The following is a 26,151-nucleotide window of genomic DNA, read 5'->3' on the forward strand; positions in this document are numbered from 1 at the left end:
CCGCGCAAAACCTAATTGGGGTATGTCCGACGCGTTGGTCGCCTCGTAATAGCATATTCAAAAGTGTATGAAAGTTATGGCAAAGAGCCTAATAGGTCTGCGTTTTGCCCGCAGGGTAAAGAAGCGAGTATCTAAGAAAATCCTCAGAAAATCATCGGGAGACCTAAACAGAGAACCGTACAAAGGTGGGTGGTGCCTTTCTCAATACTCATTGAATATCTCTCGTATTAGCTAATGTTGTGCATTTTGGCATATGTATATGTATTGTTGCATGCATATTCAGGTAAAGTAATGAAAAGAATGTGATGATGCATGATTGTGAGTACAGGACTGCAGTAAGTGATGGTTAAGACGCTTATGAAAGTAAAAACCCTAATGATGGCATGAGGAGAAAATAGAGTACCCCAAAGTGGCGCGAAAGAACAGAGTGCACAACTGACATAGATATCGAGTGGCCATTTGAAATAGAAAGTAAAGAGACACATAGAGTTAGTGGATGTAAAAACCAAAGTGATGTAATGAATAAAGAATGAGATAATGACAATATTAAATTAAAATAATGTGGCGCGCGGCAAAAGAACGAGAAAAGTAAGAAACAAGAATGCTAGGATGTTTCAGGCAAGATTAATGAAAATGTAAAGAATGTGATTGCATGAGTTTGCAAACATAAAGTCGATGTAAAGAACATAGAGCTCAGTGTAAAGTCCAAGATTGAAACTGATAATCCTTTGATGTAAGGATATGATCATACTTGTGTGTTGAGTTCACGTGTCCGAGGCGCGTACGCTCACCACCTCGCGATGCGCTCCGAGTATGCATCGGTTGGAGTAGACCGTAAGACGCGGTCCTAGCTGTGGAGTACCTGCGATGATGGACTTTAACGTGGAGGCAATTAAACGGTGGCGAGAACCCCCCGGGTTAGCCTTAATGATTAAGTAGCAAAGACATAATGAATAAAGAACAAGAGTAAAGTGAAAAGAAACTATAAGAACATGGTCATAATCTGATCTATTAATGTTGACATATTCCTTGCTTTTTGTTCAGGCATATTAGCATCATGTGTAAGATTGTTATCGCATCATTTCAGCTTCATTTTCTTCTATTATCCTGAGTTATCCTAGTGGGAAAGTCGGTGAGTTAGCCGAACCCACTAGGGAACTTTGTTGTTAGTTCTCACTCCATCTATTTCCACAAGGCCGGCGATCGATTCGGTCGCGATGCGACCGCGGTAAGGTATGCGCTTAGTCAGAGGCCACAATGTTGGGTTCTGCTTTTGTATCGCAAACACCCTTTTACTCAACTTTGTAACTTGGATATTAGCGATGTAATAGTAGAACTGTAAAAGCTCCTTTTGAGGTAAATGTATAAGAGAAAGAAGAATATGTTTACTGTAAGAGAACATGATCTTTGTAAATGTATACGATAATGATTGCAAGTATATGACTAAAATAATCATATTACTTGTGAATGTTTAGTTTTCCTTTCTTTCAGCTTATGGCTCTATTGTCTTACCCTCGTCGTTAAGCCGGTTTGTGTATGTTTCCGCTAGTGCCTTCTTATTGAGATTGTACATTGATGAGGCCTGGGCGGATAGGGGGGAACACTTGTCCGTCATCGCGCTGTTGCGTGCTGCGGGTCGGGCCAAATTGGCATCGGTCCCGGGGCGTGACAGATTGAGCAACAACCGGAGAATAAAGGGAGCGAATATGCTCCTGGCAACGAATCTGAGGAGGATGAGCCGGACTGGGAGGCTTTTACTCCAGAGGTGTTGGCTAAGGAAAAGGATACAAGAAAAGGAAAGGGCAAAGGGAAAGCCATTGATAAAGGCAAAGGCAAAGCCATGGATAAAGGAAAAGGAAAGGCATCTGGATATACCGGTCGTCGAAAATCTGGAGGTGTTGAGATTAGAGAACCGGGTTTTGAGCCTCCGCGTCTCAGTCTACAGGATATTTCGTCTGCTTGACGGTCAATGTACTCGTCGAAACATTGTATTGGTGAGCGCGATGTTGGCGTCGCCAGTATCATTGACTGTGTGCCAGGATTTCAGGATTTATTTGAAAAGGGAAATCTTCATCAGATTTGTGATTTTCCGGAACAAACTGGGTTCTGTTTGGAATTGATTAGAGAATTCTATATAAGAGCAGGTCACTTGAGTGACTTCGACGGCGGCCCGTACGTATTCATCACTTCCGTACGTGGTGTTCAGTTATCAATTACTCCTGATACGATAGCGTCTGTGCTAGGAATGGAAGCTAGGACTGAAGGAGTGGAATATCTACAGGTCGGATTTGACTCACTTCGTGATTAGAACCGTGTTGTGAACTCTATTTGCATGCCGGGAACAGAATCAAACGGAATTATGGTTTTGTCGAAGGATTTCAAAATGGAGTACAGGTTTTTAAACTTCGTGGTTTGCTACAACATTTTGCCTCTCGCAAACACGAAGATTTTGAGATGGGATCGCATCTTGTACATGTATCTATTGGCTAGGCCAGACATTGTAAGTGCAAGGAATATCAACATGAATATCCCGTTTTTTATCTGGCGGAGAATGGCAAAGGACATCAAGACTTCAGGACAGAATGAAAGATTGCTATTTTCGCTAATTATCATGAGGATTCTGCGACTCCATGAGGTGGATATTCGTTGCACTTCGTATGAGCACAGCTTGGGCCGGATCAATGAAAGGACGTTTGTGAAGTCTTCTGTGCAGCTTCGAACTCCATCTCAGCGTGCTTCTTCCCCTACTGCTGCTCCACCTCCTGCTTCTTCCCGTCCTTCCATGGATATTTCTGAGAAGGATGTCTCGGTGTCGTCAGTCTATCGTGAGCAACAGAGGTTATCTGAAGAGCTTCAAAAGCTTTTTGCTGATCAAGCTCAGATACGGAAAGATGTGAGCAAAATCAAGTGGCTGATGAAGGCTATCTTTGACAAATTGGGATGTTGCAGCTTAGATCTTCCACCACAGGGTGACGATTCCGACTGACTATGCGGGGTTCCTCCTTTTGTCAATTTGGCGCTTTCTGACAAAAAGGGGGAAATGATATGTTGGCTGGGCTGGCTCATGATGATGATGATGTTGATGTCTTTTGATGCATTTAGCTTAGTTGTGTAAATGTTTAACTATGACTTGCTTGGATGCTTGACTATGACTTGGATAAACTATTGAACTATGACTTGTTGCTTTGATTGCTTTGACTTTATGTTTGATCTTTTATGATAATTATGCTTGAATCTTGATTATGTGTTAAGAATGTTTTGCAGGAATATTCAAGACTTCAAGACTCCATGTCTAAGTCATAGAGTCTGTATTAAGGTTGTGAAAATTATAATTTTCGTTTATTGGATCGATCATGCAGGAGATTGTCGTTTGGTGATTGCGATGATCTTCTTTTTATTGTTTCTGAGTTGTGTACGAGCTTTATAGTATATTTTGTCACGAAATCGCCAAAGGGGAGATTGTTAAGGATTTTATAGGTTGGCGGATTTCGTACAGTTGAATGGAGTCTTGAAGAGTTGATTGTAGAAATTTGAAGAAAAGATCCAAATTGAAGAACAAAGACTCATTCGAAAAGCTCAGCATCTCAGGTATGAAGAATAGATGATTTATGGTGAAGATGTTTAATTGTAATAAGTTCAGAAGGCTTAGATTGCTTTAAAATTCTTTTACTGAACTTTTATGTGTTCTTGTAATACACTGACTCTAGCAAATTGCGGAGTCCGGGTGTGTGGAATGAGTTGTGGAACTATCCTACTTGTTCTAAAGGACTTAGACAAGTTTTTGGACAAGTTTGAGAGTGATTGGATGGCTAAAAGTGAGAAAGTGCATTGATTGGGCGAAATCAGCCTTTTCTGCTTGGTGTACCGGTACAGCCATCATGGTGTACCGGTACACAATGCAGAAACCTGGCAGCTTGGGTATTTTGGTAATTTCACACTTTGATCCTATCTATTTCATTCCAGCACGACTCCTGGAGCTCAGTGGAGGTTGCTGGAGACCAGAGAAGCAACCTTGCACCATTCTTTCTCTCTCTCTCTAGGGTTTTTCTCTCTCTACAAAGAAGTCGCCGATTTCGCTCGTTTTCGTCGTCGCGCGCGTTCTTCGCTGGTTGCGAGCGTCGCAGCGCCTTTGTGGACGTGTGAGAGAGTGTTTTGGAAGACTCTTTGCTGTCCTGAACCAGTAGGGTCACTGGTTGGAAGCTTAAGAAGGTAATCGACTTATTTTTGTCGTTATCGACGTTCTATTCGTCGATTTGAGTAGCGATTTCGGATTTTTGCTCTTGGCTGTGCTAAACTGAGAATTCAGCTATTATAAATGAGTTAATTAGCTGTGAATTAACCTTCTTAGACCAGGGATAAGCTACTTTGAAGCTTAATTGGAATATTTAGCCATTTATGAAGCTATTTCGGACTATACACGGTTTATGCGATCAAATTGATGCAATTTTGTACGTTGACTTCGCAGCAGGTCTTCGAGCCTCGTTGAGCTGAACGTGTACTTGTTGAAGCTGGTTTGGAAGTTGTTCTACCCTAAGGTAAGTAAGAATTGCAGTTAGGAAGCCGAAATTGCAAGATTCCGACCATAATTGCTATTATTGATGAGTTTGATGTCGTTTCGGAATTGTTCGCAGCAAGAAGGTGTTTGACCCTTGGACCGCCTTCGTTTGGCCTTGGAGGGCCTTCTGGAAGCTTAACGTGAGGTATTGAACTAAGCCAAAACAGGGATTTAAGCTTTTCCAATGTACAAAGTGTAATTGCGCCGAAATTGGCCTTTTCGATCGTAATTTTGATACGATATGTATGCTTCGTGTTCAGCAGGATTGCGACCTAGTGGAGCTGAACTTTGGAACTCCTTGGACTGTTTTGGAGCCTAGTACTAGGTGGGTCGGACCTAACCAGAGCAAGTGGAGCTCCCCTATGTTCTATATGTGCTATAGAATTGGTGTTGTTGTGCGCTTTTGTGTTTGATATAGGACTTGAGAAGTAAATTGACTTGAAATCTCTATAAAGTAGAGAACACATATACATGAACGTATTTGTCTTTATATTCAATTCAGTTGAATGACTTATGAACAAGTGTAGAATGCACTTATGAAACGTAGAGAACAATGACATTCTCTTTTACTCGCTTGATTACACGTAGAGAACAATGACATTCTCTTGACTCTAAAGTAGAGAACTATGACATGCTTGTGCCTATGTTGATAGTGCCATGATAGTGAAAGATCCTAATGCCATATGTAAATTAGCATTACTCCTGTATGCTTACTAAACTAGTGGATTCTAGTTGTTGTTAATATTTGTTATACTGAAATGTCGATCAAAGGATCGAGAGCGAGAATATTGCAAATGAAAACATGAGAATTGAGACATGTGGACAGTGGAATTTGCTTGCTTGCCATCGTGCTCATTCGCACACGCTTGTGAGGGTCGCTCCCTACAAGCCGGCACTCCGGAGTTGGCCTACGCGACAGTTGCTCGCCCGTGCGGGATTGGGTGCCGAAGTGGATTGCCGTGGGGAGTGTTTACTACCACGGGGCCATTAGGCGCGGCGCAAGCTGGACTACCTTGGGTAGGTCCCTGTGAATGTAAGGAAAGTACTAAATGAAAAAGGACAGTAATGAATGTTTATTACTTAAAGTGTACAGTAGTCACTTTTATGTTCGTGCTTATACTCATGTTTATGTTCATGATTACAGAAGTTGCTATATCTCTTTTGTGCAAATGGTTCATTACTGTAGAAAGCTATTACATGTTGATTACATGCTTATTACTTATTAGCATCATGCTTATAAATCATGCAATTATTGTTATTGCTTTCATTTAGTACATCTTGAGCCTAGTGGTGTAATTCGCCGAGGCTGGCGGCTTACCCACTGGGAACTATTGTTAATAGTTCTCACGCCCTTTTTGGTGGTTGTTTTTACAGAGCCATCTACAGGAGAGGCTAGGGATCGTGGCAAGGGAGTCGCGCCTAGCTAGGGACTACTAGGAGCGTGCTAGTCGATCACCTTGTTGCTCGGGCTACGGCCGAGGGTGATGTCCCTATGTATAGAGAAACCACCTTTGTATCTATCCTATTTTTGTATCCTCGTGATGTATATGTACTACTTGGACCGTGAACTACAGTTGTGATACTTCTCTTTTGTCGAGATTTTGGGATTGTACACTCTTTGTCCTTTTGTTGATATATATCGACTTGTACATTGCTCTGATATCAGGATAGGACTTCCTTTGTTTTACTTTCTATCGACTTGTTGCTTGTAGACGCCTTATATACTGCAGGTGTATGGCGGGTCTGTGCACGTGCCGGATATGCTTCCGCTGGTACCCGGGCGTGACAGTTCTGGGACCGGTCCCTAAGTTGAAGAGACCGGTTCTCCTAAGGTCCTCAATGCGTGAACATTGATGCAACCGGTCCCCTGAGATGAGAGACTGGTTCCCGAACCCTGGTATTTCTGTCACGCAGCGAGGGGCCGATCTCTGGTTTGAGAGACCGGTTCCCGAACGTTGTGATTTTTGGTCACGCAGCGAGGGACCGGTTCCTCACTTGAGAGACCGGTCTCTCACAGACCGGTCTCCTCGAGAGGACCGGTCTCTGAGGACGGCACATATTTTTAAAAAAGACTTTTTGCAATCCTAGTCTACTTCTATATCTTCTAAACATATAAATAAGCTATGGGGGTCATCTTAAAGTTTAAGGCTTTGAATATTTACTGATTCTAAACCCTAGAAACTTGTTTTCCCGTTTCAATGCTTCTATTCACATAACAAATTTCGTAAAATCAACAATCGACTTGGTTCTTCGATTTTACTCAAGATCTTATTCGAGAATCAAGTTGATGTTTGATTAGAAGACGGACCCTCATAGCTTATGGGATTCGAAGGCATAAATCACCACAAATCTTCGATTCTACAAGCTCCGGAAGGAGATTCGGCGCGTGGATCTCGCGTGTAGCCGAGGATTTGGTGGACGCTTCGAGGAGTTGAGGCGTTGACGCTGCTAGGAGTTGCAGCGAGGTCGATTGGAGGATTCCTATCGATCGAGGACCGGCGAAGATCACCATCAACAGGAAATCGGTAAATTGAGTCGTGTATTTTTGTCAAAATCACTTGTACTCAAGTTTTCTTAGTGGATTTTCTTTGTGTGGTCGGTCCCGTGGGTTTTTCACTCCGGTTTGGAGTTTTTCCATGTTAAATTCTCGGTGTGCTATTTTATTTTCCGCTATTTTATTTTATTTGCATCGAAATTTTTGAGTTTGCCGTTTTTACACCTATTCACCCCCTCTAGGTGTTACTTATCTTTTAGATCCTCGGGATCCATATCTTACACTTTCTTAAATACTTTTCATTGATCGGTTTGTCATTTTTTAACCTACCTAATATTTTTAGGAAATATGCATTACCTCTCGTAACCTTGTAAACTTGGAATGGTCTTTCCCAATTTAGGGACAATTTTCCATACCTCGGTCTTTTCGACTAATTGGAAGTGCTAACCTTAAAACTAAAACTCCAATAGAGAAAGATTTGGCCTTAATTCTTTTATTGTATGCATTGCTCACCCAGCTCTAATAGGCTTGTAAATGATCAAGTGCCGATAGTCGAATTTCCTCTGTTTCGTTAAGATTTTCTTTCATTAAGTTCTCATATTCCTCTATTGTTAACTTTTTTGTCCTTCAACTCTTAAAGAAGGAACAATATTCTCGGTAGGTACTATAGCTTCATGACCATACACTAATCGAAACGGTGTAACCCCTGTTGCTGTTTTGACAGTAGTTTGGCATGCCCATAAAACTTCGGAGAGCTTTTTGCTTCACTTTCTCGGGTGTTTTTCAATATACTGTTTCATAAGATTTATGATGACTTTATTTATAGCCTCTGCCTGCCCATTTGCCTTAGCATAATAAGACGAAGAATGCAGCAGCTTAATCTTCCTTGACTCTACAAATCGTGAGAACTGTTCTTCTGTGAACATCATTCCTTGATCGATTGTACATAATCGTTTCGAAAATTTCAAAACGATGGATGATGGAGTCTACAACACAGTCTATGATGTCTTTTTGAGTGACCAACCTTATAGGTTTCGCCTCTACCCATTTAGTGAAATAGTCAACGGCCACTATCAGAAATTTGTGTCCAGCCGAAGAGTTTGGCTGAATTTCTCCAATTAAATCCATGGCCCAACCTTGAAAAGCCACGTTTTGATAATTGCATGCATTTTAGAAGCTGGAATCCTCTGTATATATGTAGTGTCCCTGGTGTTTAGCGGCCTGTATAATTTCAGCATCTGAGGCTTGTCGACACGTCTGGAGAGTGTCGGAACAAGTCGGAGTCGTTTTGGCGTGAAATGAACGCTAAACGGACTCAACGTGACACGAGAGTGGAATTTTGGCACTGAAATCTGCAAAATGGAGGATTTCAGTGTTGAGTACCAGTACCTGAGAGGAGTACCGGTACCCTAGTGGATTGTAGAATTGGATGTTCTCGGGTTTGCGCGTATTTGATGCTGAGTACCGGTACTGACTTGTCGAGTACCGGTACCGAGCCCGAGTACCGGTACTGCATCGGGTGAGTACCAGTACCCAGTGTGCGAGGCTGTGGGCTAAACACCCCAGTACCGGTATTCAAGCTGAGTACCGGTACTCCAGTTGGAATTTTTGGGTAGGTAAGGAGCAGTTTGGTCTTTTGATTCGTTGTTCATTCCTATGTTTACCCAGCTTATATATTGGGCTTTAGAGGCAGCAGAGAAGGGAATTCTTCTCCTTTCCCTCTCTCTTTCTAGTTGGTGGACTCGCACATTGTGGTGGTCGCGACTCGAGCTCGGGTGATTTTCGATATTGCTCTGGAGGGCTGTTCGAGCGCGTGGGCGTCGCGGTTGAGCCGTTAGAGGCCGGGTGAGTGCGTGGTTTCCTTCCTTTCGACTTCTCGCCATTGTTGGACGAGTTTTTCGAGGTGGGTTAATGTTTACCAAAATTGTCAGATTTCCTCCTAATTCGGGATTTTCGTCAGCATGTATGTTTTGTGTAGTATCATGTGTAGTAGCTCAATTCATCGATTTGCATAGCTTTTATGAAAATTGAGTTTGGAGCCTTAAATTCTAGAATCGTTCTACATGTTGGACTTGGATTTGACTTAGGAGAAAACTACTAAACCCTATATTGTCATTTTCTGAAAAGTTATCAGATTTAGCTTTCGGAGCTGTTGTTCTTTTGTATCACCGTTGCTAGTATGCGATGGATACCCAGATTAGTGTAGGTTGAGTTTACGCTCGTGCTGGGAGGCTGAGCCCATTTTTCAGTGGTGTATAGACTGTTCCGTACTGTCGGGTGCCGTCGCAGTTGACGGTGGACCCAGATTTCTATATCTTGCATCAGATTGTGCCAAGGGCACGTGAGCTTTGGTTGTTAGACCAGTTAGACCCATTTGCATTGACTACAGCCTGTGAGAGCCTAATTGAGCTCGACAGAGACACGCTTGCATACTCGGTTGGGTCGCGCCCACGAGTGCCGCTTCGGAGTCTGGCTACCTTGCTTTGTATTGATGTCGTAGTAGTCCGGTTTGGACCTCGCTCTCCACCGGCCGCCCTCGCGGTGGTGTATGGTGTAGCTTAGACAGGCGGGACGGGCATATTGTAGTCCCTAGTGAGATTGGATCAGTGTGATGCTTTATCAAATCTACAGATAGCCTGTGTTGGTTAGCGATAGTATAGTGGCATGTAGCTGTAGATTTCTTTCTAGCTTTCCTTACTATCCATTACACCTATTTCTGTAGACTTAGTGGGCGCGCCGTTGAGGTCGGTGGCGGTACCCACTGAGGACTACTTGTTTTACAGTAGTTCTGATACCCTTTTATTGACACCTTTTTGCAGAGCCTTCATCTGCGGCTGCTGCTGTTGCTGACTTGGACCGTGGGAAGGGAGTCGCGAGGTAGATCCCTACCAGTCCTATTGCCGTGCTAGAGGAGTACCATCCAGAGGTAGTTTTTGGGGCCTTCTGTGTACATAGTAGCATGTTGTCGTTGTACTCGCTGGATTGAGTTGTGTCGTGGACTTTTGTATGTATCGGAACCCCTTTATGTTTATATATATATTTTTTATTCTAGTTTAGCAGCTCTATACTACTTGTTGTAGTTGTGTCGTGATTACAGGTACAGTTATCGCTTTGTATACACGAAAAATTTCTATGTATACGCGACGGGTCTGTTGGCCTGCCCAGGGAACCGTGTTAATCCGGGGCGTGACAATAGAGCTATGGAATTGGCACTCTTGGCACCCCCTCGCATATTTTATACAATCTTCATGCATAGTGGGCTAATAATAACCAGTATCAAATAGTCTACCTCAGTCTCCTCCCAACTAAATGTGCTGTACATAAGCTCTCATGGACCTCGCCCATAACTAATAAGGCTTCTTCAGATCCTAGGCTTCTTCAGATCCTAGGCACTTCAGCAACATCTCCTTGGTTGTTCTCTTATAGAGTTGTCCATTTAGTAGACAATAACCAAGTGCTCCCTTTCGTAGTCGATAATCGACTTGTTTATTAGGATCGTTAAGGAATTTCATCAAGGGTTTCCTCCTATCTTCTTGTGTTTCTATTGGAGCAATTATCATCGGTTCTCATATATAAACCAATAGTAGCAACCTCTTTTTTACTTTTACTTGATTCCCTCTTGGCTTTCTCTATCCTGAAGCTGATTGAGCTAAATCATTAGCTTGTTTATTTTCTTCCCTTGATAGATGTACGAATTTGATGTCTCCGAAACTATAGAATAACTCTATTGTTTTCTTCAAATAATTCTGTAGATTTCGGTTCTCGCATCGGTATTCCCTATTTACCTACTTGATCACTAATTTTGAGTCACCGATGACTTAAATTGATCGTACTTCTAATTCCTGTAAGATTTCAAGGCCGATTATTAAGGCTTTATATTCGGTTTGATTATTAGAACAGTCAAAATCTAGTTCGAAGGCAAACCGGTAAGTGTAATCCTTAGGAGATTGTATAATTATTAAGGCTCCTACAGATTCGATTGTTTTTAATCCATCGAAATAGAGTATCTAAGATTGACACCCGACTAAATTCTGCATTGGTTCTTCAACCTTGACACATGGATAGTTGACCAAGAAATCATCTATTGCTTGCCCTTTGGCTGCTTTTGCCGGGACGTAATTAAGAGAAAATTCGGATAATGCTAACATTCATCGTCCAATCCTTTCCCTTATTATAGGTTTAGATAACATGTATTTCACCAGGTCAGTTTTGCAAACAACCGACACTTCTACTAGTTAAATGTAGTATCTCAGCTTAGTACATGCATAATATAATGCCAAGCACAACTTTTCTATTGTTGAATAATATTTTTCGGCATCAAGTAAACGTCGGCTAAGATAGTAAATAGCATGTTCTTCTCTTTCATTATTTTTCCGAGCTAATAGACATTCTAGATTTTCTTTTGCAGCCGATATATATAATTTCATCTGCTGACCTAGCCGAGGAGGAATAAGGACTAGAGGATTTGCTAAATATCTTTAATATTTTTAAATCCGTCTTGTTGTTCCTCTGTCTAAATGAACTCTTCTTGATTCTTCATTCGAAGCAATGAAGTAAACACTCCTATTCTACCGGCTAAGTTTGATATGAAACGCCGCAAGTAATTAGTTTTTCCTAACAGACTTTACAATTCTTTTTTATTTTTAGGCGGCGGTAATTCCATAATAGCCTTTGCCTTGTTTTTATCTATCTCGATTTCTTTTTGGTGTACTAGAAATCCAAAAAAATTTTCCGTTGATACTCCGAAAGCACACTTCAAGGGATTCATTTTTAAATTATTTTTCCTCATTTGCTCAAAAGCAAGTTCTAAGTCAGCCCAATAATTAATTTACGATTTGAATTTTATAACGATATCATCAATGTAAACTTTCAACATTTTGCTGATCAAATTATGAAAAAAAAAATTCATCGCCCTTTGATACGTAGCTTCGGCATTTTTTTAAGCCAAACGGCATTACTATCCATTCGAAAGTCCCAATTGACCCTTGGCATCTAAAAGTCATTTTTAGCTATATCTTTCTCGGCAATAAAAATTTGATTATAGCCTGTATGACCATACATAAAGGATAGATTTCATATCCGGCTGCCGAGTCTACTAGTATGTCAGCTATGGATATTGGATATTCATCTTTAGATGTGGCTAGATTCAATTTTCTGAAGTCAATGCAAACTCTAAGTTTACCCCTTTTTTTCACACTGGTACTACGTTAGAGACCCAATCAACATAATGGGCCGTTCTAATAAATCCGATCTTCAAAAGATTTTTGATTTTATTTTTAATCTGAAGCACAATACTCGGCTCAAACCTACGAGCTGGCTGTTTGTAAAGCGTTTATCCCTTTTTAATAGGAAGCCTATGTTCCACAATTTCTTGGCTCAACCCTGACATTTTCTCATAATTTCAGGCGAAACAATCATTATATTTCATCAGCAATTCCGCTAGCTCCTCCTGTTGCTGAGCCAAAAGCCTTGCGCTAATATACGTCAGCCATTTGTCTTCGTTTGACCCCAAATTCACTTCTGTCAAGGGATCTTGAGTTTTCAGCTTTTTTCGGCGACTTTTATCGGCGATTCTTTCATGAATTCCCTCCTGATTTTATGAATTTTAATGCCATTTCTATCGGGCTTGATTGTCATCTCTGTTTTCTGATCTGTATCATTTTTATTTGAGTCGGTTGTACTACTCGAAGTCTTATCAAGCATCTTCGCATCGGCCGACTTGGCCGATCTAATGCATGATATTTTATCGGCCAGCTTGGCCGATTCGATGGGGTAGCCGCCCCTTCAGTGGGCTCCTCTCGTCGGAGCTCACCTAGAGCTTCGGTTTCTGACTTCTGATGTTCCATTTCAACCAATTCGGTGGCTCTTCAGCCACCACCAATGCCCCTTCGTCCTTTACGAGCACTAGTTGTACTCCCTCTTCGGTGACCGTACAAATGAAATCTAATCTGGGTCAGTGTCAGCCCAGTTGATATGGCCGACTTCTTCTACAATAACATCTACCATCTGAGGCCGTCCCTTGGCCCTAATTTCCTCCATGCGATTCCCCGATCCATTAAAAAAGCTTTTCATATAGAGCGGATGGCACACACTTGTTTGCGTGAATCCAATCACACCTGAGTAGCAAGTTGTAGTGACTATCTGCATCCATTATGAAAAAAGTTGTTCATAGAGTTTTAGATCCAATTGTAAGTTCGGTCGTGAGCATGCCTGTAATATACCGGCTCTCGAATAGGTTGCACCGAGCTTCAGTCAAATTGACCAAGGTGCGGAGTGGGACTGGTTAGAGTGGTCCGTTAATTGTTCCGAGTGTTTCGGAATACTTAGATAGGGTATATGGACCTTGGAAAGCAAGCTGGGAAATTTTCAGCTCAATTCATGCTGGGAATGCTCTCGGGGTCCGGACCCTGCTTGTAGGGTCCGGGCCCCGTACCCACAGATTGCAGGGTTGGTTCAGCATAGTAATTTGGTGAAGGGCCTAGTTGCAATTGTTCTGTGGGAGAGCTTGTTAGAGGGTTCTATACCCTTCTCCTCATTTCCCCTCACTTGTGAACAAAGAGAAAAGTTCTCTTTCTTTCTCTAGAGCTTCTCACATCTTCCTCTCTCTTCTCTCTCTCTTCTTCTCTTACTAGGGTTACTCCAAGAGGGGGCTTGGTGGAGAAGAAGACTTACTAGAGAGTGAAACTAGCTATTGTGCAAGAGGTTTAGGAAAAAACAAGAAGTCAAGGTGAGTTCTTATGGTTATAAGCTAGTGTTTTGAGTTAATCTCTTCTAGTTGTTGCTTCTAGAAGTTATTATGACAGATTGGTTCATGAATATCCATGTATTTGAGGGTTTACGTAGATTATTAGAAACCCTAGGGGTAGAAGAGGGTTTTGTAAATTATGAGATTTAACATGGGTTTTATCTCTTGTAGCTCTAATTGGTGGATAAACTGACGCGTTGGAAGACTCCGATCAAAGTTTCGACGAGTCTACGTTGAGAAATCGAGGAAAAGCCCCATTTCGGCATCGTTTGCCGTGGGTCGGGTAAATTGTGAAATTCGGATTCTAGTACCTTAGCATCCCTACGAAGTGGGTGGTGCTATTCGAAACAGTTAGATTTCTCTTTATGTCTAATGTCACCCATTGAACATGTATGTGTATATGTAGGATTCACGCATTGTAGGGTTAAATGAGAACATGTGGATATTTCTTGCATGCTTTTAGTATAAAGATGCATATGAGTTAGTAATAAGACATTGAATAGTTGTTAACCCTATAGATGTATGAATTGAGACATGATGAGACATGAACTTAGTTGTGTTAGAAAATATGGTGACATTGTGACAATTGAATGATATAGCACCTATGGCATTGAATGCGAGAGAATAAGACACCTTGTGTGTTATGGCATTAGTGAACATGGCATCCTTAGAGTTGTGGATTGGATCATACTCACCTGTAAGTCTTGGCTTGAGGGCGGTCGCTCTCCCTCGAGCGATGAGCTCCGGAGTAGTCATCACTGGGTTGGAGTTTCCCTAGAGGATGGTCCCGTCGGGTTGTAGCGAGTATCTCCCCGATAGTAGGGATTTGGTTGGTGAGTTTTGGGGCGAAACCTACAGGTTAGTCGAGAGGATTGGGTATTGAGAATGGCAATCGGCATGCATCATGAGCATCATATATCTGTTAGCATTCTTGTTCAGGTATAATAGCTGCATTTATTTAGAATGGTTATGTATCTATATGTTTCTTCTATTTATGCCTGGTTAGATTTAGTGGGAAAGTCGGCGGGGTCGGCGACCGAACCCACCAAGAACTTTCTTGTAGTTCTCATCCCACCATTTTTCAGATCCTAGCGCGAGCGTGGTGGTCGAGGATCGCGGCATGGATACCTCGCACTAGATAGTGGACTGCCAATGAGTATAGAGGCACTTTGCGTACTTCATCTATTGTAGTTGATGAATGAAATATGTAATGGTTTAATTTGAGAGATGATCATATATGTATTGGGAGAATGAATGTAAATAAAAATTGTAAACCTTGTATTTGATTCAAAATGATCAAGATACAATGTATGGACGTAATAGTTAGCTTACTTTCACTTGCTTAGTTGTTGCTTGCCCTCGAGCAAGCCATGTATATTGCAATTATTCCTGAAAAAATGCTTTATACATGCTTTGTTGTTGTGGATCCTTGGGCGGATAGAGGAGGTTCTGTCCGTTTTGCGTCTGTAGACATACCCGAACCGACCAAATAGGCGGTCGCGGGGTGTGACAGATAAAATGGTATCAGAGTAATGAAAAGTGAAAGTATAGGATGGACCTAGGGACCTTAGGATGGAAAACATACGGATCTAGGTTCGTGAGAGACGAGAATCTGGGTATGTGGCAAAAGGTTACTAGATTGGGTAGTGGGTGGTATGCCTCTAAAACGGATGTTAGAGGTGGATTCAAGGTATAGTTTATTCTCAACAGGGAGGGTTCATGTTGGGTGCACACAACATAAAACCGAGTGATGGGAATATATAGGCTCCCTTGTCTGACTTTCGCCTGATTTGAGTTGGGGTTGGCGTTAGGTGTTTCGCGCTTGACCTTGAAGGTTGAGTTGTTGTGCGAACGTTCGGTGGTTATACGTGGCCGATCATTAGTGTGGTCGACATGGATGGGGACGAGTGATGTCCTTGAGCTGGCCGAGCATAGTAGAGACTCGAGGCCTTGAGATCAATTGGCCACGATTGTTGTAGTGGTGAGACGACGAGTTGATGTAGTGTAGCGTCTGTTGGAGGCTGCCCTGTGTTAGGAGGAGCGGAACTGGAGGCTCTAGGAAGTTGCAGAGCGGTTGGTAACCGCACTGTTTGTGGTTCGTCCTTGTAGCCAGAAGTGGTGGTGAAGGTCATTTCGTTGGGGTCTGACAATGCGGCCCCTAGCTTCGTGGCATGGGAGGTGAAGCACGAGCAATTATAGATCAACTCTATGGACATTCTCTTTGGAGGATTTGAGTAGATTGGAACGGAACGAGGTGTATTAGTCGTATGTTGTTTGGAGTAGATGGCAAGTGATCGATCATGATGTCCTCGGGAGTAACCTATGATGGGATGACGGAATGGAGGCTAATTGTTGTGTACGGGGACTTCGATTGAAAGTTTTTGGAGTTGTGCAGTCTTATGACTTGCCAACTCCTGACGAGATTTTAGATTGGACCTTGTGGGTGGTGTGAGGTGATGCTTCGTGCGAGAGGAGCACAGATCGCTTGGTTGGAAGAGTGGGGGACGACATGACTAATGAATGGATCGGGTGGTCGATCAAGCTTTAGGTGGCCCCGAAAGAGTTGCGATTGTGATCGAGAAATCTGGAAAGGTCATCTGCTGACCTTGTTGGGAGGTGTTGATTGTGGTGGTTCTTACCGGGCGCGAAAGTGTGCATTGCGAGACAGATAGTGCATTTGGTGTTGGCAACTGGCCCGCATGTAGGTTGTGTATTTGAGTATGATGTGGATGTGGAGCATTGCGTGCATATGTATAAGCAAAACTAGAATATGCATGTGTGGTGGTAGTACATTGCCTACCAAGTGGATGGGTGATTTGATCGTACCGGCGAGTGGTTGGTTGCGAGCCGAGAAATTAGGCTCGAGATAGAGATGGAGTTAGTGGGCTGGCTCTCTGGGTAGTAAAGGTAAGTGATAGTGAGAGTCAAGTCTGGACGTTAGTGGACTCCTCTGTAGTTTGAGAGTTTCGGACGATGTTCCGACGGATCGAATAGTGGTAGTAGCGTTCCTGTTGTGGAAGTGGTTGAGCGATCGCCAAATTCTAGCGAGTGGTCGAATGGTACCTCAATGATGGTGAGGGAATTCGTGTTTGTGTACTATGCGCGTAGGCTGAGTAGTTTAGAGTGTGAGGCTATTGAGAAGCGTGATAGTGTAGGACGCTTGAGTATAGGTGTCCGCAGAGTGTGGACTGTGGCTCAGCCGAGAGAGTGTTGATTGTGTCCATGTGGTTTGAGCGTACCGACTATAGGAGTGGAAGCTTGGTCATACTGCTCGAATGATTCGGATCACCAAGTCTGGTGTGGTCGGTGAATTGAGATTGAGTACGCGAACGGAGTGTTCGCAGGGACTCATTGCGAAACAGTGTGGTGTTGAAGCGTGGCTGAGGGAAGGAAATGTTCTCTATGAGACATTGGATCTATGGTAAGCCACGTGGAGTTTTGATGGACCAGGCTCTCAGATAATTAGAATTGGTATATGTGCCGAAGTGTGCCATCTTATTTTGAAGCTGAAGTCCTGTCACGCCCCGGGACCGATCCCTTTGGCCGGTCCAGGCACGTCGAACAGATGCCGAACGGACAGAGTCTCCCCTGTTAGCCCAAGGCTCAACTCATGTACAGTTCAAGCAAATGAATGCACAAGCGGAAACATATATAATGGCTTATACGAGGGTCAGCAATAGCCGAAGTGAAAGAATACTAAACTATACAACTTGTAAATAGAATGATTAACTTTTAACCATTTACAAGCATTCAACTCACGTTCATGATTCATTTACCATATACATGCTTTTCATCATTTCTTTTTACATCACATTTTCTTCCAAAATAAATAGCTTACATTCATTTCCTTAACATCTCTAATCATCAAATACAAAAGATGATGTATGGGTATGTTACTAGCAAAATATGAAAACCCAACTCGAGTGGTCACTGTCTACGGCGCGATACCTTTACCGTGGTCGCTCGCCGGCTCGCTTGGTCCAGGCTCTGTGGAAATAGTGGGGTGAGAACTACAATGAAGTTTCTAGTGGGTTCGGCCCCAATCTCACCGACTTTTCCACTAGGTCTAACTCAGGCATAATAGAAGAAATAAGCAGATAGATAGCAATCAAGCTATACAAATGCAGCTAATATGCCTGAACAAAATAATCAATGATTATGCTCAAATGAATTACTCATGATGAATGCAAGTTCTCAATCTCGAAGTTCAATCTCTTGGCTAACCCGTAGGTTTCGACCTCAAGCAACTTACCAACTCGTAATCCCAATTTGCCGGGCGAGACTACTACAACCCGACAGGGACCGTCCTCTGGGGAGACTACTACACCCAGCGATGACTACTCCGGAGCTCATCACCGAGGGGGAGCTGCCGCCCTCGAGCCAAGACGTAAGGTGAGTATGATCCAATCCTTAACTATAAGGATGTAAGTTCAATCCATTCCTTAACTATAAGGAAACTGTTACGAATTTTATGTTGGCATATTTCGTGAAGTAAGTCGGAGTCTTGAAAGTTTGAAGAAGAAGAGATGAAGATCGAAGACTCGAAGACTCAAAATATGAATGCACAATGCTCGATAAGTTTAAATACTATTGATGATGATTTAAATATGCTTAAAAGTGTTTGGAAGACTTAGGATGGTTTTAAAATATGAATCTGGACAAGACTGAGCCTTTCAAGGTTCGGGGACCGGTCCCTGAACTAAGGGACCGGACCCCGTAGGTTCTCTATGCGTAAAGAAACGATGCAACCGGTCCCTGAGATGAGAGACCGGTTCCCGTGGCATGTGTTTTCTGCTACGCAACGAGGGACCGGTCCCTAGCTTGGAGGACCGGTCCTCGGGGGACCGGACCCTTCGGGAGGACCGGATCCTGAGACCGATTTTTGTTTCTAAAATCAGGTTTTCAAATCCTAGTCTATCTCTAAGTCTTATAAACCTATAAATAAGATGTAGAGGTGTTTCTAAAGCATGGCTAAGCATAGAATATCTTTTTAAAAACCCTAGAAACTTGTTGGGTGCTCTCTTTCTTTCACCAACAATAAGTTTCTATTGGATCAATTCTTGAAACCCTAATTTCTTGTTCTTCATGGAGAATTGATCTGGCTATTGTTTAGAAATATCTTCTACAGCTCTTTCATGATTATCTAAGCAATAAATCATCATCGATTGTATTGTTCTTGCTCCGGACGGAGTGTACTCGTGGATTCGAGTGGGCGTGTGGATTCAGCATGATCAAGGCTTCGTGGATTCGAAGTGTGGACGTTTCGTGGATTTGGGATGTGGCATTCCTGGAGACGAACGTGGGGCGTGGACAACCCGGCGGTGTGCACGAGATCCGAAGAAGATAAAAGAGAGGTTTGAGTCTGTGGATTCGGTAAATCACCTTGTAATCTTTTATTTCATAGTGGATTGTTATCGATTGTTGGTCCCGTGGGTTTTTACTCCAAGTTGGAGTTTTCCCACGTAAATCTCGGTGTGATTTTTATTTTTCGCATTTATTTTATCGCTTTGAGATTTGTAGGTTTTTGGTTATTACACCTATTCACCCTCCTCTAGGTGTTAGATACAATCTAGATAGATCCTTGGGCTACCCCAAAATTTTCTGTTGGTATCAGAGCGGGATCTAGATAAATTAATATCTAATGGCCGAAGGCGGTAATATTAATCGACCACCGCTCTTCGATGGCACGAATTATGCCTATTGGAAAGTTCGCATGAGAGCTTTTCTAATTGCAATCGATGAGCGGGTTTGGCAAGCAATCGAATTCGGATGGAAACATCCTACCAAAGTTGTCGATAATGCTACCGTTTCTAAACTGCGGAACAAGTGGACCAAAGATAAGAACGAGTCATCTTCGTTTAACGGCAATGGCATAAACGCTTTATTTAATGCATTGTCTCAAATGGAGTTTACTCATGTTTCGGCGTGTAGTACCGCCAAAGAGATTTGGAATACTCTACAAGTTACTCATGAAGGAACTAGCTTAGTAAAGGTCCAAAAATTACAAATGTTAACAAGTAAATTTGACTCGATTTTTATGAAAGAAAACGAGACCTTTACCGAGTACTATACGCGTCTACAAGACGTTGTTAATACATGCGCGAACTTGGGAGAGAAAATTTTGGATGCTAAAGTTGTTAGAAAGATCCTTCGCACTCTTCCGGAACGCTTTCGGGCAAAAGTTGCCGCGATCGAAACTGTAAAGCATCCGGACGAGATGAAAGTCGAAGAGTTAGTAGGTGCTTTGCAAACTTATGAGATGACTTTTCTTACTAACCAATCTTCTTCCAAGTCTTTTTCTAAAAGTACAGGAGTTGCACTCAAATCGACAAACAAAGAAGACGATGATTCGGATTCCGACGGAGGTATTTCGCTCGCTGATTTTGAACATCAACTGACGCTCTCAACGAAGAAATTTCGACAAAACTTTCGGAAAAACAAAGCTTCATCCTCGAAACAAAAATCGTTTTCTAAATAATCTTTGAGTTCTAAATTGAAAGACAAAAAACTTGCAAAACCTTCTAAAAAAAAAGATGATTTTGAAGGGGAAATCCAATGTTACAAATGTAAAGGCTATTACCATATTTCCACGGATTATCCTTCTAAAAGATCTTACAAACAAAAGGCTTTGCAAGCGAAAACTTAGGACGATTCTACTTCTGACGAATCGACCTCAAGTGAAGAGGAGAAAATTAATGTTGCTTTAAGCTCTCAAACTTCTATACCTCCCTCTTCGACTTTTTGTTTATCTTCAATTATTTCTTACTCTTTTGTTTTTCCTTCCTTGCATGGAACGTCGAGCAATGATGGCGAGAGTGAGGGGGAGTCGGATGATGAAAGCTTGGCCGAGGCACACCAACAACTTCTCGAAGAATCAAAGAAGATGGCCAAGCACATCAAAAGGCTAAGAAAACGACTACTTGAGCTTGAAGATGAGAACACTGACTTGAAGAATGCATCTAAAACTCTTGGAGAGGAAAGGGAGCAAGTATTGAATAATAATACAATTCTCCAAGAGAAGCTCAACCAATCGGAGATAACGATCAAATCACATCAAGAAAAGGTTGGTTTTCTAGAACAACAATATGAAGAAATTCGTTCATCCAATCAAGTTTTGACCAAACAAGTTTATCAACTTAAATCCGACATTCAAAAGTTTTCCTCCGGTTCGAAAAAGCTAGACCATATGCTCGGATTAGGTCAAACGGATAAACTTGGGCTTGGTTATGAAAGGACTTATGTTGAGAAGGATGAAAAGGCAATTCATAAAGTCTCAACAAATTTAAAAGAGAAAATTTGCCATAGATTTGGTTGCAAAGGACACATAAAGAAAACATGCCCTAATAAGAAAAAGAAACATCAACCGACATTGTCTAAGCATCTATCGACATCTTCCAATACTCAACTTCCCCCATGGATTCCAAAGCAACATCAATCGAGTCGCGCACCTCGGATCAACCAAAAGTCAAAACAATCGGTACACAACTACAACAAATCAAGACAACCGATAATCCGACAAGTTTGGATTCGAAAAGGTGATATCTTTCCTTGTCTTAAGTCTTAATTTGTATTTGACTTTATGTTTTGCTATGATCGGTTTTAGTGCATATCTATTGATCATTGCATTACATGTGCTTCGGATTTTTTCTGGATTATTTCGTGATTAAACATTAAATGATTTTTTCTGGATTATTTCGTGATTAAACATTAAATAGTGTGTTGAACGTCGATAATTTACATTCATTCGTTTTGAATTAATTTCATATTAATTATCAGTTTCACTTTATTATCACTATTTTTTGAAGATAATTTATAATAGAATATCTTAATTCTTATATTCATCAAATTTGAGTAGTCATGTGTGATCTTTTGGCACTTAACCTATCTCGGTTGTGTGTGTTGAATTTGATGAATGAAAATTTGCTAATCGACTAAAACTTGTCAAATTTTCTTTCATATAAGAGATTGCATAATTAAGGGGGAGTCATGTATAAAAATATAATAAAAAGGAGGAGAAGAAAATACTCACATGCGTAAAAGATGTGGAAAGAGTTACATCCTAAAGGGAGTGTGAAAACTTCCACCACATGTAGGAAAGAGCTACCATCCCTGTCGTCCGGTAAATGTGTGAAGCTACCACATGAAATTCTAGTGCATAACCGAAAAGGTTGAAAAAAAATGTTCATATTATATAAAGAGTTTTTGGTGTAATAAGGTGGTTTAGTAAAAAGATGCTCAAAGAGCCACCCATGGTACATTATTACTTGATCTCGAATTTGAACGTTTATGTGACAAATTTCTGTCATTTAGTGAATCTTCATAAGTCATCTTTATAATCCGTTACATTTTGATAGATTTTGAGCCTTTAGATTATTTTTGATGACTTGATTTTGAAGTATATATGGATAAAGAAATTTTAGTATATTTTATCTACATCTTGGTGATCTTGTAGTGAAATTCTTAATTTCTATGAAATTGATATGGATTGAATGAAGTCTATGTGAATTTATCTTACTCATGCACTAACATTATTGGTACTCTCTCTATTTTGCTACTTTCTTTTGGCAATTTTTGACAAAAAGGGGGAGAGAGATGAGATTTTAGATTTTCATGTGTTTAAAAAAAAATGGATGAATTTTAATTTTTATTGATCATTAGAAGCATGAACAAGACACAAAGACGCATGAACAAAGGGGAAGAGATTTTCATTTTTTTTTTTTAACTAACTTTGTTCGAGGATAAAGTATTCTTTCTGCAGATTCTTGAAGACTTCAAGACTCCTTGTGTTTAAGTCATAGAGTTTGTTTAGGAGTTGCAAAATTGTAATTTTGTATTTTCTTTGGATTTTTCACGCGATAAGTTCATTGTTTTGGTGATGGCAATGAATTTCATTTTTTATTGGTTGGAGAGTTGAGCGTTGTGAGTACTTTGATGTATTTTTGAGTTTTGTCACGAAATTGCCAAAGGGGGAGATTGTTACGGATTTTATGTTGGCATATTTCGTGAAGTAAGTCGAAGTCTTGAAAGTTTGAAGAAGAAGAGATGAAGATCGAAGACTCGAAGACTCAAAACATGAATGTACAATGCTCGGTAAGTTTAAATACTATTGATGATGATTTATAAATGTTTAAAAGTGTTTGGAAGACTTAGGATGGTTTTAAAATATGAATCTAGACAAGATTGAGCCTTTCAAGGTTCGAGGACCGGTCCCTGAACTGAGGGACCGGACCCCGTAGGTTCTCTATGCGTAAAGAAACGATGCAACCGGTCCCTGAGATGAGAGACCGGTTCCCGTGGCATGTGTTTTATGCTACACAACGAGGGACCGGTCCCTAGCTTGGAGGATCGCTCCTCGGGGGACCGGACCCTTCGGGAGGACCGGATCCTGAGACCGATTTTTGTTTCTAAAATCAGGTTTTCAAATCCTAGTCTATCTCTAAGTCTTCTAAATCTATAAATAAAATGTAGAGGTGTTTCTAAAGCATGGCTAAGCATAGAATATCTTTTTAAAAACCCTAGAAACTTGTTGGGTGCTCTCTTTCTTTCTCCAACAACAAGTTTCTATTGGATCAATTCTTGGAACCCTAATTTCTTGTTCTTCATGGAGAATTGATCTGGCTATTGCTTAGAAATATCTTCTACGGCTCTTTCATGATTATCTACGCAATAAATCATCATCGATCGTATTGTTCTTACTCCGGACGAAGTGTGCTCGTGGATTCGAGTGGGCGTCGTGGATTCGGCGTGATCAAGGCTTCGTGGATTCGAAGTGTGGACGTTTCGTGGATTCGGGACGTGGTGTTCATGGAGACGAACATGGGGCGTGGACAACCCGGCGGTGTGCGCGAGATCCGAAGAAGAAGATAAAAGAGAGGTTTGAGTCCGTGGATTCGGTAAATCACCTTGTAATCTTTTATTTCATAATGGATTGTTATCACGTGTTGGTCCCTTGGGTTTTACTCCAAGTTGGAGTTTTTCCTCGTAAATCTCGGTGTGATTTTTATTTTTCGCATTTATTTTATCGCTTTGAGATTTGTAGGTTTTTGGCTATTACACCTATTCACCCCCCTCTAGGTGTTAGATACAATCTAAATAGATCCTTAGGCTACCCCAAAACTTATAGAAACCATGCATTCATGACCCTTAACTATAAGGTTGTATGTTATAATGTCAATTCTCACATATACTTGCATTCTTTGTTTTCGATCATGCCATTACACTAACTCTAGTGTTCTTTATACCACATTCGATGCTAACTCTAGCATGTATTGTTCTTTGTTCTCAACTCTAGCATTCAATATTCGTTAATGCCACTTTTGTTCTTTAAATGCCACACACTAACTCTAGTGTTCCAATGTTCTAGCATTCAAGTTCATTGCTCATGCCACATACACTAACTCTAGTGTTCATCTTTGCATTGACTAATGCCACTCGATCTACATGTGATATTGTCACATTGTTCTTTACCTCAACTAGGTTTTGTCATCACCAATCATGCATACATAGGGTACTTAGGTTCTCAACCATTTCATAATGCATTTGTACTCAAACATGCTATTGTTCACATAAATATCATCACAATCACCCTACAATGCATGCAGCAACACTTGTTCATATGCACAATAAGTGACACATAGACATAGAAGAAATTTCAAAGAGTTTGGAAAGCACTACCCACCTCGTAGGCTTGCTAAGGTGCCCGGGTTCAAGTTTCACGATTTTTAGCCGCCTATTTCCTTGCCTGCGACAAAACGAAGCCAAATTAGGCTTTTTCGCTCATAACTTCGCATAGACTTTTCGTAACGTTGAACCGAATGCACCAACGCATCGGGAACACCCCCAATTAGGTTTCTATATGATCAATTTTGATCTAAACCCCTCCGATGCAAAAGTCCCAATTTGGGTTCTCTAGCTTTCACATATATATAAAACCCTTGGTTTGATCTCTTCCACAAGCAAAAACAAGCTTGTTGTCATGCAACAATCCCAACAAAACCATTCTTAGGTCATTCTAAACCCTACTTAGGGTTCTACTATGAAAAGGAAAAGCTTACCTCAAAGCTTGCCTTCTACAAGTGCTAATGGGGAAGATGAAGGAGTTGCTCCACTCCTTAGCCTTCTTCTCCACCTTCTACTCCTTCTTCTTCTCCTTCTTCTTCTCCTTCTTGAGAGAGAGATATCCTAGAGAGAGAGGGAGAGAGAGTTTTGAGAGAGTGTGTGTAAATGAGAGGAGAGAGCTCTCACCCCTCCCATAAGGCCCCACTCATGTAACATTTGCCAAAACACCCCTCAACTCTCACCCTTACACACTGCCCAGACTGGGCCTTTTTCGGGCACGGGGACCGGTCTCTCTAGCAAGGGATCGGTCCCCGAGAGCACTCTTTGCAGTTTACGTAGCCGGGGTCCGGTCTCACCCTGAGGGACCGGTCTCACGGGGACCGGTCTCTCCCTGCAGGGACTGGTCCCCGAGAGCAATACTGTCAGGACTTAGCCAATTTTTCCTCTTCTCACTGGCTGCGCGTACGGGGACTGATCTCTCCTTCAGGGACCGGTCCCCGAGAGCACAAAACCTGCAGTTTGCAGATTTTCATCTCCTTTGCTCTCGAAGATCCCCTATAATGCGCTCTATGCCCTTTTGACGCCTCCGGCCTTTCGAAGTGTCCTAATATCGCACTTTGGTCATTTTGACTAAAGTTCGATATTCGCTTACCGAGATTTCGGTATATTACAAGTCCGTGTGCGATTGGAGTGCTCGCAGTTGAGCGATGCATAGTGATGTCGCATGAAGCGATGTCGGTTGAAGAAGCAGAGTGAGTTTCACCGAGGAGTAGTGGATGCAATGAAGCGAGGGACCGGACCCTGTAGGTCCAGAAAAACTGCACTTTCCAGACTTAGCCAAAATTTCAGCATTTTGCTATTCCTTCTCCGTTTTCACTCGTTTCTTGCTCCGTGGGTCTCCGATTTATCTCAAATTGCACAGAGACTCCCAAAACATGTTTTCGAGCGCGTCCAAACCATCTTTTCATCCACACCTTGCCGGATTTCGGTTAAGGTCCAATCATAGCTTTTCGGGTTTCGTTTTCGCACCCGACGCGCACCGAAAACACCCGAATGCTCCCGAACTTCACCGAAACTATTCCAATGGCTTTCCAAGCGAACATACACCGTAACTTCATAACTTTAGAAGTTCGGTATGTTACATTGTGTCATAATGTCAATTATCTCATCTTTTGCGTTCTTTAACTCTCATTAATGTCACACATACTATATGTTCTTTATACTCAATCTCATGCATTTATTGTTCTCTTTAATGCCACACTTGTAACACTAGCATTCCAAAACTCACTGATGCCACTC

The 26,151-nt window shown here is 41.7% G+C and overlaps 1 long non-coding RNA gene across 2 annotated transcripts; it reads left to right on the forward strand.

Moving 5' to 3' along the window:
• Positions 4,431-6,174, forward strand: LOC109712064. Of its 2 annotated transcripts, none has more exons than XR_002216760.1 (4): positions 4,431-4,535; positions 4,632-4,700; positions 4,816-4,880; positions 5,930-6,174. It is a non-coding gene; the product is annotated as an uncharacterized LOC109712064 (long non-coding RNA). The 2 variants fall into 2 exon arrangements; XR_002216759.1 differs by having other exon boundaries at positions 4,432-4,535; positions 4,819-4,880.

The sequence above is a fragment of the Ananas comosus genome, linkage group 6 (assembly GCF_001540865.1).
Source record: "Ananas comosus cultivar F153 linkage group 6, ASM154086v1, whole genome shotgun sequence".
Taxonomy (NCBI): Eukaryota; Viridiplantae; Streptophyta; class Magnoliopsida; order Poales; family Bromeliaceae; genus Ananas; species Ananas comosus.